Here is a 12,908-nt window from a genome sequence, read left to right as displayed (position 1 = left end):
AGTTTAAAAAAGAAAAGAAGCAATAATGCAGACTCAAAGCAAATCCAAGTACAAAATAAGAAATAAGACATGAAAATGCAAGTGAAAGATGCAAAAACATAGTAGCGCAATAAGAAAAATAAATGAAAACCACCATTTTGTTTGTTCTCTTTTGAAAAGTGAAGGGGTTTTTTTCATAAGCAAGAGAACAAAGGCCATATAATGGCGGCACATTTTTCTCATGGTCAGAAAAAAATTTTGACCTTGAGTTTGAAGTAGTGCTTACTTAACACGATCTCCTATTCTACCTCCCTATGTTAGTAAAGCTGCCCATTCAGTTGGAGGGAGCAGCTAAATTTGGCTGTAAAGTGGGTTACTAAAGCACCTCAACATCATATCTACCATTGTAACCAGCTGCCGCATGTGTACGATTGTCATGGGCAAAAATTCAAAATGCCACGCTGAAAGACGTGAAACAGCAATCTTCACAAAAAGAAAAAAAAGTTCATGAAAAAGTGAAATCAGGACCACGTCTATTTCCCTACTGAAGGTTCAGGAAAACCACAAAGTGGGAGCAAAATGCTGACCTCTTATCGAACCAAGGGGTTTTCTGCCTTGAGAGTGTCCTTGAGCGTCTCATTTTCAAAGAAGGTTCCCAAGCTGGCATGTGATGACCATTCATTGCGGCAGGACAGTGCAGCCGCACGCACCATGTTCTGATGGGAAGGCAAGCAGACATGTACAGGCCATGTGTGCAAGCTAGTAAATGCTGAAAGATGTGCCCTTCAGCAGTTTTTCAGTGCAATGAAAGTTACATGAAATGTAAGAACAGTTGAATCTCGTTATAACGAAGTCGAAGGGGTGCGGCTATTACTTCGTTATATCCGTAGCTTTGTTATAGCCCGTGTTGGCCGAGCTTTCAAGGGGAACAGTCATTGGTTCGTTATATACATTATTTCGTTATAAGCCGTTTCGTTATAATGAGGCTCAACTGTATCAACTGCATGGATTTTGGACCCAGACACACATTGGAAGCCTCATAGATCAAAACACAAGCCAACAAAATAATTCGGGTTTAGTTCCAATGTGCACTGTAAACATTACAACTGCAAAAGATCTATGAAACACCCAAGGCTTCAAGCAGATTTTGAATTACTGTAGAGCCATGCTGCTGTGCATTTCACGGATTTCACGGGATCACAGGAAAAAAAAAACATACAAGCCAGGAAACAGTACAGCTAGGAAGTGCGTGTGAAAAAAAAACTACATTGTCATCTGCAGTACATTTTTTTAGTTCTAGTAAGGGCAGCATGCTATTTCGGAATCTGGAAGGTTTTGTGGTTCTTGTGATCATTCACGTGCACAGAATGTCTTGAAAGGGGGTCAGCAGCAAAAAGGAAAGAGCGCATAGCGGGCGAAGTTTGGGCACAACGTGTGTGCACCTCTGTGATGCTTCTAAATCTTACACAATTCTCGCCTGTTGGAACCTAGAGATTGCCATGTTGCCTGCAGCTTGAGAACACAAACTCTGATGACAAAAACATGCCTTGATGCCAGAACAAACGCACCTGTGTCCTGTAAAGTGCTGCCCCTGCGGTGCAATTTCGAACCAACAGCCGCAACAAGGTTCATGCCGCCAGTAAGTGTGCTCGGCGTGGGCATGGATGCAAGAAACACAGAAACCTGCCGAATACGGTGGCAGCCGATAGAGTCTAGCATCCTATGTCAGCTGGTCTGGCATCGCCGTTCGGCACACTCTATGCATAGGCTGTTGAAATTCCAGCACAAGGTAAAGTATTACTGCAAAAAGACATTCGCAACATAGCATGCGGTAATGCTGCTGCATTTGCAACGTAACAGCTCAGTCTCTACTGCATGCATTACTAATAAAGGGAGGCTGGATGGAACTAGCTAATGCAAACTTGATAGCCAGGAAAACTCAGCTCCCGAGAACGTGACATCAGGGTTTTATACCCCTGTCACACGGACACTGTAAAGGTACTTTGAACTAATGCTCCATTACTCTAAGGACGAACGCGCCTGCCAGACGGAAGCGCCAAAGGACACCTAGCTCAAAGGAGCTTCGAAACAAGGCAGCTCGAGTTCGTCCTTTGAGGCTTCAAGAGAGTACTCTCTCTCCCAGCGAGTTAACAGCATAAATAAATTGAGAAAAGAAACGTTCAATTTTCGTTTTATAAATTCACTTCATAAGATTAGTGTTGTTTTAAAATATAAGATCATTTTTTTTCTGGCAGTCTCACCACGCCATACTCTCGTTCCAGATATACGAGCGAGTTGGGCTCAGTGTGGCCAGCACTGTGATGTTATGCTCTGTACTTGGAAAATCATGTCATTATTGCAGCCAAAATTGCGTTGCTTTAACTTAATACGGTTATAAAACTATGTTACTAAAAAAGTGTGACATTTCTGAATTTACATGTGCAGTGAGGTTTGCAAATTTAATAACGCTTTTCGCCGATGAGGGCGCTAAAAACTTCTTGCGAAGGTCGTTCCGCGACCGTGTAGCACGGACGAACTCCCTTGAAGTAGTGCTCGTTTGGGAGCGTAAAGGAGCATTAGTTCAAAGTGCCTTTAGAGTGCCCGTGTGACAGGGGTATTACAGTACTGAAGTTTTACTGTTTTACAGTCGAGCCCGCTTATAACGAACATGAGCGTCACGCGGCACTCATTCGTTATATCCCGAAGTTTGTAGTAATTGTACCGCAGCTTTAAAGAGAGTTGCTTGTCAAAATGCAAAATTTTTTTTTTTGCGAAAAAGTCCGTGATGGACGTCTGTTTTTGCAGCGCAGATCCTGTGAGGGAGGTTTCCAGTTTATTTAAAGCAGAAGTGGGCTCTTCGCCAAGGCCATTGGCATAGACAAGTTGTCTAAGGCTCTCTACGTATCCCATTGCTACAGGTCCGCTTATGGGTGCTGGCTCCGAAATTTCGTCCTCATCTGATTCCTCTGCGTCATTCTCGTCCCGCAATTCAGAAACGATGCCCTCGTCCATGCACGGTTCCGCGGCGTCGGCATCGACAGAAATAAAATCATTCCTACCAATGTCATGTTCCCTCATGTCGGAGTCGACGACGCGCTGCTACAAATCACCGCCGGTCTGGTCATCTTCCGAAACATCAGGCTCGGCATCAGACACTGTGACGACGAAGCCGGCCTTGCAGAAACAGTTCCGCACGCAAGTGGCCGTCAGCTCTGCACAGGCCACTTTCATCATCTCTACTGCTGAATACAATGAAAGTGGGCACGGTGTCCCCGTCCGCCATCCCGAATTGCAACCAGGGCCCAAGATTTGAACGGAGCTAACGAAACGTCCGCACCGCAACAACAGTGACAAAAGCGCGCGATGGGGTAGATGCGCAACGTGCACAGGCAGCAATCAAGCTAAAGATACAGACGCACAGCGCCAGCAGAGAGGCCAATGAAGGGCGCCCGTGAGTGTCAGTGCAGCCACCTCTTGGCTCCCATGGAAGGCCTGCTTCACGGAGCGTGGCCTCTGCGATCGGCACCGGCGGCGGCGCGTTTGATCGCGGAGGCCACGTGCAGATTTCCAAGAGAATGAGGGGAGGGAAGCGGAGTTGCGAGGAGGGGCGGGAGGGCGATCTTGAAAGGCGCGTCGTCGGGGAAAGTGTAGCTCACTTGAGAGCGGCACGAAACGGGGCGGGCAGTTTGCCTTCCCCAAGAGTGATGCCCAAAGGGCCAACATACGTCAGGACCAGTATCCCCCTCCCCAGAATAATTCATTGTGCCAACCACCACCACCACCAGTTCGCCTGCCGCGCGTCGGGCGCACAAAGGGGTCGGAGGCAGGTTATCTCGCGTTGCGGCAGCGAGTTTACACCGTCCGTTCGCTGTAACTGATCAGCAGGGCTTAATGACGTTCGTTACACGTGTGATTTTCTAATGAATATTTTGACGGTCGCACAGGTCTCGTTCGTTATAAACTAAAATTCGTCTTAAGTGGGGCCGTTATATGTGGGCTTAACTGTATTTTCATGCGGGCTTAACTGTATTTACTCCCCTTAACTCTCTTTAGATCCCAGAGGTTTCCATTAGTTCTGATCAGATACCATCTGGTTGCACAGGCTCTTAAATGTTCAGAGATAAGAGCTTGCAATAACAGCAGGTATGCTAAATTTGACATTTGAAAACCTTGAATCTAATAAATGGGCCGAGTAGTGAAACGAAAGGCACCGTGTCCGCCAACCTTGCTGTCACCCAGAGCAGTAAACATGCCATGTGCAAGAGTACGAACATTGGGTCCACAGTGAGGACCTAGGGCTGCACCTAGGCTCTGGCAGATATTCAGGGCCTGGATAGCCTGCAATGTGCAAAAACACACATTGAGAAAACCAAGAATAGCTAAGTATTTGCACTCATCACTATGGCAAAGGTGTGCATAAACAGTAAAAGCCTTGATAATTTGAACTCCTAATTTGAAATCCTGGATAATTAAAAGAATTTGTCTCATAATTTCTCATGTAAATTTGACCGGATAATTCGAAGTGGCGGTGTGGACCAGCCTGGTTAATTAAAAAAACCTGGGGTGCTATTCAAAGATACCCAATCCCAATTTCCCCGTAGACCAGTGAGGCGGGCAGCACCGCAGAAAAATGAATAAAAATTTCTCTTCCAATTTGTCAAGTGGAAACTTAAAACCCTGTAACTCAACGTCTATAACAGGCAGGATGATCATTTTACCTTAACTGCATAGCTTGATGTCAAAAGAAGCCAATGGCATGCTTTCTGACAAGTTCCCTAGTTCTAGCAAGGGCACAAGGACTTGTTTACATCAAGTTAAACTAAGTACATATTTGGAATAAGCACGCAGGCACATATATTATTTAATGTTTACAAAAATGTGTCCTCATTAATAAATTTTTTTTTCTAAGACCAGCCTGCAAAGTCCAGCTGTAAGGTGCCTTGTGCTATTCTAGCACCCGCACGAAAAGAAATTCACCATTTTTCTTGCAGTGAAATTGGATGTCAACCTCAATATGCATACAGTAGAATGTCAACCATATGATCAACTATTGCAGTTACTATGAATTTCTGGAGGATAGAAATTGGTAAAACTCTCTAGCCAGCGGGTACTATGTAGAATGGACAGGATTTCTGGTGTTCTGAATGCTATCCCAAACCACTGCGGACAGTATGAATGAGTCAGCCACAACTGTGCCCTTGAGTACAGTGCACTGCCCACACACTGCCAACGTCAGCCATAAACAGATAAACAACAATGCATTTCCTGCACTTGTGCAAATAGATTTGTAGGCTTAACGCCTCAGGAGCGAAGGAAACGAGACCATAGCTACGAGCCGACACCAGAACAGAACTGCCCAGCCGTGGCAGCACGAGCCACAACCAGGTGCCGTCTTTATTCTCTTCCCAGGGTGGCACGTGCTAGCAGGGTTGTCGGCGCCGCCCAAGAGAGGGCGCTACAGGGCCCCCCGCCTAGACTGGAGAGAGAGAGAGAGAGAAAACTTTTATTTCTTTCCAAGAGGTTCGCGGGGATGAAGACTTCCTGGTCGTCTTGCTTGGGTGCTGGCGACTTGAGTCTTCAAGCAAGAGTGGGCCCTCAGTCCAGGGCTCCACTGAGTTGTGCCGCTTCAGTTGCGTGCTTTACCAAGGCCCTCTGGACCTCAAGCTCGCTGCTGAAGAGACAGCTCTCCCATTGCTCCGCACTCGGTGTTTGTTGATTGTGGAATGCTATGTTTCTCTTGCATTCCCAGGTGATGTGATAGAGTGTGGGCGTACTGCCGCACCAGGGGCAGTCTGGTCTGAATTGCGTTGGTGATATCTTGTTGTATGTGTGTAGGTTAGGGAAGGTGTTCGTCTGTAGCCTACGCCATCCTACAGCCTCTTCCCTATTTAGTGCTTTGTGTGGTGATGGATATCTCTTTCTGATTCCCCTATATAGTTGTAGGGTCTCTGTGTAGCCCCCCTCGCATATGAGTAGCCGTGACTCCGAGACGATCGATAAGCCTGCTCGGTAAGTGAGCCCTCGAGCTAGACTGTCCGCCCTTTCGTTTCCTGCTACGCCTGCGTGGGCTGGCACCCAGATTATATGTTGTATGGGTATTCTTTCAGCTGAGGCTGCCGCCTCGCTGATTATTCTGAGGGCAGTGCCGCTGATATTGCCCTTCGTATAGTTTCTGCATGTTTCTTTCGAGTCCGTTAGGATATTTAGGGAGCGACCTTTTCTGTAGCCTTCGGCTATCGCTAGCGCGACGGCAATTTCTTCGGCCTCTGCTATCCCTGACACCCCTACTGAAGCGCAGGTGATAGTTTCCCCTGTACCGTTGACCACCGCTACCGCGGCTGTGCGCTTCTCTGCTCTTGCGTACATAGAAGCGTCTGTGTATAGTGTGCTTTCGGATTGGCCTAGCCTTCTGTTTATCTGTTCGGCCCTGGCTCTCCGCCTTTCTTCGTGTAGGTTGGGATCCATATTTTTAGGTAAGGGTCCCACGTTGAAAGTTCTTCTGAGGTCGTCAGGAACTTCTGTGTATCTGTCAGCCAGACCACTTGCGTTCCGACCTAGCCTTTTTAGGAGCGCCCTTCCTGTGGGGGAGCCCCTGAGCCTCGTCAATTGCGCACCCATTTGAGCCTCTGCTAGCTCGTCAAAGGTGTTGCTGACTCCGAGCTGGAGTAATTTTTCATTTGACGTGTTCCTGGGTAGGTGCAGAGCGATCTTGTAGGCCTTCCTTAGTATACAGTCGGCTTGCTCTCTTTCCGCTTTTGTTGTTGCGTGGTAGGGCAGCGAGTATGTGACCCTGCTGACGATTAGGCTGTTTACGAGTCTTAGGGTGTCGTCTTCCTTCATTCCGTATCTTCTTTGGGATACTCGGCTGATCATTCTTCCTACTTGTTCCGTGGCTTTCCTGAGCAGGGTGATGGTGTGGCTGCATTTGCGGCTACTCTGTAGCCACATGCCCAGAATGCGGATTATGTTTTTCTCCGGGATCGGTTGTCCCTCGAGGACGACGTCCAGTGGGGCTTGGGTAGGGTGTCTCCCTATTCTGATGAGCTCCGATTTTTCGGTCGAGCATTTCAGGCCCCTCTCCTTCACGTAGTCTTCTACGCAGGTGGCGGCTTCCTGTAGTCGGTCTTGTTTTTCTCCTAGCGATCCTTGGGTGATCCACACGGTTATGTCGTCGGCGTACATGGCGTGTTTGATACCCGGGATCTCTTTGAGCTTTCTTGCCAGTCTTAGCATTGACATGTTGAAGAGCACCGGCGATATGACTGAGCCTTGGGGTGTTCCTTTGCAGGGTGTGGCGAAGACGTCACTTCGCAGCTCGGCTAGCCCTACGGTCGCTGTTCGGTTGCTTAGGAAGGCCCTGATGTAGTTATGGGCTCTCCTTCCGCAGTTCGTGTCGTTTATGCCTTCCATGATGGCGGCGTGGCTTACGTTGTCAAAGGCTCCTTTGATGTCGAGGGCCATGACAACGTTTTCTCCGCTTCTCGGCATTTTTTCAAGTACTTCCTCCTTTAGCTGGAGGAGTACGTCTTGCGTGGACAGGTGGGCTCGAAACCCGTACATGCTATCAGGGTAGAGTTGGTTTCTCTCCAGGTGTGACTGAATTCTCTTCGTTATTATTCGTTCGTACATCTTGCCTAGGCACGATGTGAGGGATATCGGCCTGAGGTTTTCCACTTGTAGTTTTTTACCGGGCTTCGGAATCATCACCACGACCGCGTGTTTCCATTCGGCGGGTACTGTTCCTTCCTGCCATAGTTTATTGAGGTACGCGGTGAGCTGGTCAATAGCTCCGTCGCTTAAGTTTCTGATCAGTGAATTGCGGATTCTGTCTGCTCCTGCTGCCGTGTTTCTTGTTGCCGACCTGATCGCATCGACCACCTCTTCCCTGGTTATGGGCCTGTCCATGACGGGGTTCTCTTCGCCTTGATATTCCTCTTTGTAACACTCGACCTGGTCGTTGCCGTAGCATTTGACCCGGACCTCCTCCAGTAGTTGTTTATCTGTACCGGTGTATTGGTGCACCAGCCTTCGTATTGCTTTGCCGCTCTCCGACCTGTTTTTGCTTGGGTCCATGAGGGACTTGAGGATCTGCCACGTTCTGGCCGTGCTCAGGGTGCCGTTCAGCGCGTTGCTAAACTGCTGCCATCCTTGTCTGGCCAGCTGCGTCGCGTACTCCTCCGCCTGCTTGGTGATTTCAGCTATCTTGGTCTTGAGCTTCCTGTTCAGCTTTTGTCTTTTCCACCGTGCGGTGAGTCCGCGTCTCGCCTCCCATAGCTTGAGGAGTCGCTTATCCACCTCCGGGGCGTGTTCGGTTCGGTCCACTTCTTTGGTGTAGAGTTCCTGGACCTCCTTGAGCTGTTGGCTCCACTCCCCCACAGATACAATGTCGCCTCCTTGCATCTGTCTACAGTGGGCCCTGAAGGCGTCCCAGTCGACGAGACGGGTCTTGCCTATTTTTCGTTTTGTGTCTTCGGCTGTGATGCTGGTTTTCAGTATATAGTGGTCGCTTCCTAGGTTTTCGAGTAGGTTTTCCCACTCGACCTGTCTGGCGCCCCTCACAAAAGTCAGGTCGGGGCAAGTGTCTGGGCTGACGCTGTTACCCTGTCTGGTTGGTTGGGTTTCGTCAGTTAGGAGATCGCAATCCGTTTGCTCTGCAGCGTCGCTGATTGTTCTTCCTTTTTTATCGTCTTTGCTGTAACCCCATTTTGGGTGCTTGGCGTTGAAATCGCCTGCTATTATTAGGGTGTTGTTGCCCGCTAGTTTTCTAGCCTCTGTAAAAAGCCTGCTAAAGTCCCCATCCTTCTGCTTAGGCGGGCTGTATAGGTTGATAATAAAGGTGCTCTTGGATTGTGCTTTCTTTTTAGGTATAATCTCTGTGATCGTGTGGTCGATCCGAGTGTCCGTTATTTCGTCGTGTGCTGTGGCTACCAATTTCTTGCTTACGAGGGTCGCCGTACGGCGAGCTTCCTGACACGTATAGCCCCTCAGCGAAGGTGTGCAGTTGGTTTCCTGTAATATAATTACGTCTGGCGGGGTTCCTTTGGCATAAATGTACTGCTGCAGGAGGCCTTGTTTTTGCCTGTACCCCCTGCAGTTCCATTGCCATATCTCTAATTGTTGGAGGCGTTCTGCCATGATGGTGTACTAGGGTTGGAGTTGAGGGTTTCTGCGCCGAACCTGCGTTCGTTATATAGGCGTTCTCTAGCGTCGTTAGTCGTTCTCTGCGCGTTCTGATTCTTAATGTGTGTTCTAACGTTTTGCTCTAGAAGGGCAAATTTCTGCTGCATAAATTGCATCTGCTCTTGCGTCTGTTTCTGCATGTTCATTATGAGAGCCTCGAGCTGCCCATCTTGTGGCTGTGTTGCTTCCACCATTGGGGGTGGTGGGGTCTGAGTTTTGGGCTGTGTCTGCCCTGTCCTGATTTCGCGGAGTTCTTTAAGGACCTCGCTCAGCTGCTTTCTGAGTTGGCCTAGTTCCTGTCTGAGGGCTTTGTTCTCTTCCATTAACTGTTTCTCGCGAGTGGATTGTGTGTTTGTGTTTGAGTGCGGAGCAAAGAGCGTTTTGGGAGGGCCGTCTCCCAAGCTCACCTTGACACCGCCGGTCTTCTTTTTCTTCTGTTGCTCTTGTCCTTGCTTCTGCTCCTGTTGCTGTTGTCCCAGGGGCGGGAAGGACTCGTCCCGCCCGGATCCTCGACTCCGGCTCCGGTTGCGGTTGCGTCCGCGGCTGCCGCTGCGCCCGGATTCCTGGCTCTCGTCTCGGAACCACCGCGGCCTTCTTCTGCGGCTGCGGTCCCGGCTCTTGCGTTGCTGCTGCAGGGGGCCCCACCGCAGCTCGCACGCTGATTTGAGTCGTTGTTTGCAGTCCCTCGTGCCCGTGATGTGGTCGCCGTCACACACTAGGCACTTGGGTGTACACTGGTGGTCCGTCGTTGGGTTCTGAAGTCCGCATTGTCTGCAGACCTTGGCGTTCGGGTTTGGGCAGACGTCCATGCGATGCCCCTGTTGGCCGCAGGTGTAGCATACCTGCCTTGTTGGCCTGTACGGGTGGCACCGGTATTCGCTGCTGTGGTAGATGACAAACTTCGGAAGAGTAGGGCCGTCGAAAGTGATGAGGGCCGTGCTTGAATTTCCAAGCATTCTTGCCGTTATGACTCTGACGCCCTGGGTGCGAAGTCGTATGTGGGCCTTGAGTTCCTCGGATGTGGTTTTCGGTGCTGGGCCGTGAATAACTCCCCGTAGCGTTCCCTCCGGGGCCGCCGCGTGTGTGTTCACTGCAAAGCTTTTGCCTCCAAAGTTGATCTGCCTGATGTGCAGAACCTTCTTGGCTGCGTCTTCGTTAGCTGTGCTCACGATTATGATGTTCGAGCCGTGGCGAAGTCGGACGAGAAGATCTTCTTCCTTGCATCCTCTTCCGGTGGCCGCAACCACCGCTTCCACCACTTTGTATTGCGGTAGATCCTTGACTGCGAGTCCCCTCGGCCGGAGGACTATCTTGATGTCGTCTTTCGGGAGAGGAGGCAGTCGCAGCCTCGGCCCTCCCTCCCATTGTTTCTTCTCCGGTGCGCCAGCTGCGCTTCTTCCCGCTTCGTCGGAAGATGGCGACCTTCCTGCGCCGTTTCCCGCCAAAATTTGCGGTTTGTCGCCGCCATTTTGGCGTCTCTTCGATTTCTTTGACTGGACGACCGCCCAGCCTTCTGCTTTGTCTGCGTCCATTCCGTTAACTTGTGGTCGTTGTAGAGTCGAAGGGGTGCTGCATCCCGGGGCTTGAGTCCCTGTAGCGACGAGGCCGTCGTGGCCTCGCGGTACGTGGGTCACGTCGATGTTGTCGTGGAAGTCTTCTTCCATGTTTTCGGGCGGTTCCGTAAAAAATCCTGGTTGTCTTGTGATTGTGGGTTGTTCCTGACTCGAAGTTTTCGTTCGGGACATCGCTCCGATGCGTCTTCACCGCGGGCCGAGGCCGGGAAGGCCGTGGAGCCCCGAGCTCGTGCTAAGCCTCGTTAGGCTTAACGCCTGGCCGACCACGTGGGAACTTCAAAGTCCGATAAAATCCTAAAAAATGGACCCACCGGCTTGGAAGTGGTATCCTCGTGGTCCGCTTCACTTTCGGCGTCGGTTCCAGCAAGAATTTTGGAGATCCGTAGGGATTAACCGGGTCAGAGGACCCAAAAATCGCGGAGCGCATGTGAGGCACGTCCGTGCTCTTCGACGATCGCAGCGCCGATCCCCTAGACTGGAAGTCTAAACGGACGGAGGGCCGGCGATGGCACTCGAGCGCTAGGTCAGGCGGCGCTGGGAGTCGTTCCAGGGTTGGTCCGGGAGGCGAGGGTCGCTACAGGGCTTTCCCTTCTTCCTAGACGATTAGTCGGTATCAGTCAAGAGTCGTGCAGGCCGGCCGGGGTCTGAAGGTGAGGCTCAGGAGGACGACTCTGGCTGTGGCGTTGAGGCTGAGCTTTCGGAGGGCGTCGAGGGACGCGGAGGGGAATGTGAAGAAGATGGGTCATCCGGGTCGGCCTGCGAAATGCACCAAGTGCCGGTGGTTCAGGTGCAGCAGCTGTTGGCCGACGCATGAGAGGTGGTGCAGCAGAGGGAGCTAGGTGTGTAGCGCAGCTGACGCCGGGCTGAGCTGCCTGGTACCCAGAGGGGCGGCTACGGGAGGCGCATCGAGATTCCAGGTAGGGAGTAGCTGTGGGGGACTGCATGGGGTGCCGGGACACGCTCACAGACACCTTTGGAGCGATTGACTTGAACTTGACGGGCGTCCGCACGAGTGGCGCCCTTGGCGCTGAGCCGTGCACGTAGGAGGACGCTGGCGAGGTAGCGGCAATAGGAGGCGCCTGGAGTGGCGGAGCTGCTGGGAGTGCCACGGCCGCGAAGAGGGCAGTGAGCACCGGGAGAGCCGAGGCCACCGGGAGGGCCGAGACCGCCAGGATGGCTGGGGGCGCTGGGTGTGCCGAGGCTGTCGGGAGGGCCGATGACACCTGCTGGGCAGGAGACGCCGGCAGGGCTGGCGGCGCCGGGAGAGCCGAGGCCGAAGGTGGGGCCGGGGGCGCCGGGAGCTCCGAGCCTGCCGGGAGGGATCGTGAGTCGTGACGATGGACGGCGGCGCCGGAGACGCAGAATTGGAGTGGCGGGGAGCTAGCGGCCAGGGGCTGCCGAGGCGGGCAGGGCTGAGGCGAAGGCGGCGTGGGTGAGACCGAGGCTGGTCCTGCGGCAGCGGCTGGCGGTGGCGACAGGGGGTCTGCAGCGTCGTAGAGCGGCAGCGGGCAGTAGGAGACGCCGAAGTCCTCCAGAATGGCAGCGTGCAGCTCGTCGTAAGGCCGGCTGCCCAAGGCAAGGCAGGCAGATAGGCGCAGCAGGTCGGGCGGGATGATATCGCAGAGGACAGCGTGTTTGAACGGCTGGGTGGTGATGCCGTTCAGGTACAGCGCCGCCTCGAATTGAGTGAACCACCCGCCGACGCCTTGAGGCCGGAACGCCGTAAGTGGCGGGTCGAAGGCTGGGTTCTGCCAGTAAGCCATCCAGGAACTCAGCTGATGGAGAAGGCGCGGCTCAACGGGTCACCACAATGTAGGCTTAACGCCTCAGGAGCGAAGGAAACGAGGCCACAGCTACGAGCCGACACCAGAACAGAACTGCCCAGCCGTGGCTGCACGAGCCACAACCAGGTGCCGTCTTTATGCTCTTCGCAGGGTGGCGCGCGCTAGCCGGGTTGTCGGCGCCGCCCAAGAGAGGGCGCTACAGATTTCATTCATTTTGGATGATATGATTTTCAGAAAATACTTTGACTCACGAGATTGGTATCATTGAGATTCTACTGTACTATTATGCAGCAAGCCCCCTTTTGTTTTCATTTTTAATTTTTCTTCTCCATGCTTGCAGCAACTGGCTGCACGTAGCAAAAACATCAATTTGCAACCTGTACTTCGAACC

The 12,908-nt window shown here is 51.8% G+C and overlaps 1 pseudogene; it reads right to left on the bottom strand.

Moving 5' to 3' along the window:
- Positions 1-569: 569 nt before the first annotated feature.
- The window catches only part of LOC144125575 (cytoskeleton-associated protein 5-like), a 34,350-nt pseudogene continuing 22,011 nt past the window's right edge, over positions 570-12,908 (bottom strand).

The sequence above is a fragment of the Amblyomma americanum genome, chromosome 1 (genome assembly GCF_052857255.1).
Source record: "Amblyomma americanum isolate KBUSLIRL-KWMA chromosome 1, ASM5285725v1, whole genome shotgun sequence".
Lineage (NCBI taxonomy): Eukaryota > Metazoa > Arthropoda > Arachnida > Ixodida > Ixodidae > Amblyomma > Amblyomma americanum.
This window is presented reverse-complemented; position numbering and strand designations above follow the sequence as displayed.